The sequence below is a fragment of the Triticum aestivum genome, chromosome 3B (assembly GCF_018294505.1).
Source record: "Triticum aestivum cultivar Chinese Spring chromosome 3B, IWGSC CS RefSeq v2.1, whole genome shotgun sequence".
In the NCBI taxonomy this organism is placed as follows: Eukaryota; Viridiplantae; Streptophyta; class Magnoliopsida; order Poales; family Poaceae; genus Triticum; species Triticum aestivum.
In genome coordinates this window covers 787324898-787330846 of record NC_057801.1, presented here as the reverse complement: position 1 = coordinate 787330846, position 5949 = coordinate 787324898, and positions in this window count along the sequence as shown.

Genomic DNA, 5949 nt, shown 5'->3' with positions numbered 1-5949 from the left:
AGCCCTCAAAATAGTGACGACAGAACATTACAAGTCCAGAAGGGAACTATCAAGGCAGGAGAAGAAACTATGGCAAGGTGAAGTAAGGTCGTAACTTTGGCCGCAGGAGAAGGATGACAAGTTCATCTATGTTTCGATAGTAAGTGAAAAGGCAGCAAGCAAAGAGGAACGCTTATGAACATGGATGAACACAGAAACCCTAAAAACAGATCTGGGATTGAGAGGGAGAAGCTTACCGGATCCGCAAGGATAGCGGAGGAAAGCTGCAGATCTCTGGTACAATCAGGTTGATGCAGCGGCCTCTGTCGATGCAGTGCTCGAAGGTTGAGGGCGGCGGTGGAGCTTCAGAGCTTGAGGGTCGCGAGGAGGAAGAAGAGGCATGGAAGGGGAAGAAAGGAAGGACCCCGAGCCTATTTATAAGGCAAATGGATAAAGGCAGGCACGAGGATCGAGGAGCCTAAAGCGGCGAATGAGGGCGTAGCTGTCGCCTCGATTTTCGGGATACCATTAAATGAAGGAAATCTTTTTAATCTTTTATATAGAGATGACGTCATGGTGATCCGTTGCTATGTCCAGAGGATGATGTCACGGCGGCGGTTTAACAAAATTTGCAGGAGAAGATATCATGGCGGTTTACGAGAAATAACTGTTGAATGAACAAATTTTTTTAAGTATTGAGAATTGACATGAACAGGTTCAAATCAATCTGGGGCCTAATGTTGGGGATATAACTGCTGCGTGTAAACCGCCCAGGAGGGGCCGGTTCACCTTCCACTATATTGATGCCCACGAAGACCCAGAAGATGGCGTTTTACTAATGAAGCTTAGAGGCCCGGAGCCCAAAGGCTAGGGCCCATAGTGGTAAACCGCCATGATTATGTAACTTGTATTGTAAGTTAGGAAAGGAGAGACCGAGCCGGACACTTGTATGAGTCGGCCTCGGGACTCTGTAGACCGGCCGGGCGTCAACCTATGTATATAAAGGGACGACCCAGCGGCGGTTCAGGGACGACAGACAACAACTCGAGACTCAGGGAAAGCGTATTTGCTCCCTGGTCATCGAAACCCAACCAATTCCATCACAACTAGACGTAGCCTTTCACCTTCATCGAAGGGGCCAAACTAGTATAAAACTCCCGTGTCCCTTGTCCGGTTTAACCCCTTCAATCTTACCCGTTGCGATGGCTCCACGACTAAGTCCTTTCATGAGGACATCTGACGTGTTAATTCCACGACAACACGTGTACATGAGCATTTGTGTCTGTACAGATGTTCAAAAAAAGGACGCCGATACCGCCCACACATGTGGGCGTTAAAGGGTCTGGCCACACGTTTTGTGTGGTGTCTAAGAGAACCAGCCCACACGCCTACGTGTGAGCAAAACAAGTAATGCCCACACGCCTCTTTTGGCCTCGCGGTCCCTCCCACACGCCTACGTGTGGGCAAAATAAATAACGCCCACGCTCGTACGTCACGCCTCCTACCTCACGGTCCCGTAAGCCCCATGTGACAGTCACCACGCGTCCCCACAGTTGCCATGGTTTGGACCCTCTTCCTTGTTCGTTTAACTGTAGTTGCCATGTTGCTAAACTACAATTGCCATGTCGGACAACTACAGTTGCCATGGCTGCTCAACTGCAGTTGCCATCTTAGGTCAAGTGCTAGATGCCATTTTTGGACAACTGCAACTGTTGCCATGTGTGGTCTGGTCTACTACAATTGCCATGATTTGAAAACTTTAGGAGCTGCCACCTACTACACTAGGCAGTTGCCATGTAGCACAGCAAAAAGACATGGCAAAATAACATGTTTGGGTAAAGAGAGAGTTGCCATACGCTTACAAGCACACTAGGGGTGGTTGCCATGTACCCTGCAAAACACATGGCAACCGATAGCTTTGGGTATGGGAGAGGGGATGGGCGTGTGGGCACGGTGATATCTTTAGGAGTTGCCATCTACTAAACACTAGGCAGTTGCCATGCAGGACTACAAAAAGACATGAAAAAAACATGTTCAGGTAAAGAGAAAGTTGCCATCTGCTTACAAGCATACTAGGGAAGTTGCTATGTACCCTACAAAACATATGGCAACTGATAGTTTTGGGTGTGGGAGAGGAAACGGACTGTGGTCGACCAGATGAATGCCCACACACCAGCCCAATCCTACGTGGCATAACAAATCTGGCAAAACATGCCAAGATTCGTGCAAATTCAAACCGACGTTGATCCATGCGTGTGGGCGAGATGCAAACACCTACACGTGTGGGCTTTAGTATTTCCGAGAAAACCGTTGTACCATACCAGGCGATTGTTGTCATCAGGAAATAAATTTTCCTTTTCCCAAACAGAAACATCAGAGTCCAGCTGAATATAAGCCACCGTACGTCAGAGTCCGGTTCACAGCAGCTAGCGACGATGAATCACACGGAGGTGCTGCCGGACGACGCGCTCGCCGCTATCCTCAGGCGCATGACCTCGCCGCGTCGTGGTGCGTGCGCAGGGTGTGGTACGACGTCGTGGAAGCCCGGCGGCTGCTACTTCAGCACCTCCTCCCGCACTCCATGGAGGGCATCACTACACCTAACACCATAGCCCGCAATTCCTTCCCCGCCCCTCCACGCAACACCCCCGCGTCGACTACGACAAACTGAACTTCCTGCCCGATTTTTTTTAGAGAAAAGGCCAAAGCCCGACTTTATAAATAAAGCCACATGGCAGCGTCACGAATACCCAAGGTACAGACAGTCTCAGAAACACAAAGAGAAGTTAAATAGGCCCAAATTCCTAACGAAACAGGCAGCTGCCAAACACGGCACGCAGGCCGGGGAGAGAAGGAGACCTAATCCCGCAAACTACAGCACCAGGCTTATACGCCATGATTCGTCCCAGAGTTCTGAGAGGCTGAAGCCCAAATTTTGGCGATGAGCAGGTCCAGGGCGTCCCGATCTGGCTCCTTAGTCAATAATCTCCACTGCTGCAAGAATATACATGATTTGAAAAGAACGTCAGCAGGCTTAGATGGGAAGGTAAGTTCAATAGTAAATTTGTTTCTAATGGTCCAAAGAGCCCAACATAAGGCTCCCAAGCCAACCCAGAATACCCTCTTGGTGACCCCTACCAGAGATTTGGCTAGGGTTCTAGTGTCTGCGAAAGAGGAGGGATCCCAGGAGACCCGAAGCCATGATCTTACGCAAGACCAAACTAATTTGGCAAGAACACAGTTGAAAAAGATGTGATTAGAGTTTTCCAAAGCCCCACACAAGTTACAGAATTCCGAGCCCGGCCCATTGCGTTTTTTGATCTGATCAGCAGAAGGAAGGCAACCTCGGAAGGCTTGCCAGAGGAAAATCTTAATCTTAGGAGGGACCTTAGATTTCCAAATACAAGAGAAGCGAGCCGAAGTAGTACCACCAATGAGTCTAGAATACAACGATTTGACCGAGAATAGCCCAGAGGCCGTAAGTGGCCAAACCACAAAGTCAGCCTCCTCCGAGAGCACAGGGAAGAGGGCAGAAAGACTTTGCCATTCTTCCAACTCTTCAGGAGACAGGGCCCGACGAAAAGCCAAGTCCCAATTATTAGCAGCCACCTCCGTGATGGAGATTTGCGGATTGGGGCAATAAGAGAACAGAACCGGAAAGCTAACAGCCACGGGAGCATCCCCGGACCACCAATCTAACCAAAAATGAACAGCAGACCCATTACCCACACAAAACTTAACGTGCTCCAGAAAAATCGACCGAACTTTAACAAGGGCTTTCCAAAACTGCGAACCACGCCGCGCAGGGGCAAACATAGGGTTGGAGTTAGGAAAATATTTAGCCTTAAGAATCGAAAACCACACCACATCGGCCCCAACCGTCATAATTTTCCACCACCACTTAATGAGCAGACAAATATTCATCACCCGAGTATTAATAATGCCTAACCCCCCAAGGCTTTTAGGCTTGCACATAAGCTGGCACTTAACCAACCTATACTTCCTTTTGTTATCTGCAGAATTCCAATAAAAGCCACCCCTATGTTTGTCGAAGCCAACATGCACACCATCCGTGAGACGGTAAAATCCCATAAGGAACAACGGGAGAGAGGATAAGAAAGAATTGATTAGAGCCACTTTGCCAGCATTGGTATTATACCTACCCCTCCAAGGAAGCACCCTTTTCCCCACTTTAGCAACCACCGGAGCGAAGTCTTTCGCGTGAAGCAGACCAGGAGAGATAGGAAGACCTAAATATTTGAAAGGAAAGGAACCTAAGGAGCAGTTGAGGAGTCTGGCCACCCGCAAGGCCTCCGCCCGGTCAACCCCCGTCACCATAACCTCACTCTTGGCGAAATTGATCTTAAGACCAGAAACAGCTTCGAAGCACAACAGAATAAATTTCAGATTGGCAATACAGGCATTGTCCAACTCTACCAAGATGATTGTGTCATCCGCATATTGCAAATGAGAGACCCCTTCCGGAAGTAGGTGAGAGACCACAGGAATAATGTGTCCACATCGAGCCGCTTTGGAGAGCATACAGGAGAAAGCGTCAGCCACAAAGTTGAAAAGAACAGGGGAGGCCGGATCCCCTTGGCGGAGGCCCCTCCCATTCGCAAAGAAGTTGCTAATAGCGCCATTTACGGCAACTGCAGTGTGGCCACCCGAGACCAACTGCATGATGCGGTGAACATAGGCACCGTCGAACCCTTTGGCAAGAAGAATCTGCCTGAGAAAAGACCAGCTAACCGAGTCATACGCTTTTTCGAAGTCTAGTTTGAGAATGATAGCTTTGGATTTCCGCACATGGAGGTCATGAACTATCTCATGAAGGGAGAGAATGCCATCTAAAATAAAGCGCCCTTTGATAAAAGAAGATTGGAAGGGACTAATAACTCTGTGAGCTACCGGAGACAGCCGGTTCGCAAATCCTTTGGAAGGGAACTTGGCAAAGTTGTTAATCAACGCTATAGGCCGGAATTGGGAAATGACATCAGCACCCTTAACCTTAGGGATTAGGGATATAACAGCATAGTTCAGGCGAGAGATGTCGACAGTACCAAGACAAAAACCCTGAATAACGTTACACACCAACTGTTTCAACTGGGGCCAAAATTTCCGAAAGAAAGGGATGGAGAAGCCATCAGGCCCGGAAGCAGCATTAGTATTGGCAGAATTAACCACATCCCAGATTTCCTGATCGGAGAGCGGAATCATCAAGGAAGCATTCTCCTCAGGAGAATTTTTAAGACCAGAACTCCAGAGGTGGGGGGAGATGGACAGACCCGATGGAGGTTTAGCCCCTAACAGAGACGAAAAGAAGTCCACCACGTGAGCCATAATCACAGATTGGTCTGTAGAGCGCATACCATTAATCAATAGGCTATTAATCTCACAACGCCTATGCCTACCGTTTGCAATCGCAAAGAAATAAGCAGTAGGAGCGTCTCCTTTGAGAGTCCAATTAAGAGTGCCCCTCTGACGCCAGTAAATCTCAGCCTGATGATGCAGCTGCAGAAGAGCGGCCTCCAGATTATAGCGAACAGCCCAACCATCATCCGAGAGCCCAATAGAGTCCGCAGTACGATCCAGCTCCAGGATCTGATTTTCAAGGAAGGCTTTGGAGCGGCGATCCTCCGCCGCATGGTTACGCGACCAGCCTCTAAGAAATTTTCGTAAAGCATAGGCACATGACTGCCAATCATCCAGAGGGCCAAAAGAGCGGGGGTTGTGAGAGAGGGATTGGGAGATTTTCGCCGCAACCATGTCAACAAACCCATCAACAGACAGCCAAGAAGCATCAAACTGAAATCTAGTCGGAGGTCTATTGCGAATGGAACCATCATCCAGAATCAAGGGGGTGTGGTCTGACCCCACAATACATTTAGCTACAAGAGAGGACCTAGGAAACAAGGCATCCCAACTGGGACATAGGAAGACACGATCAAGCACGGATCTGATAGGGTT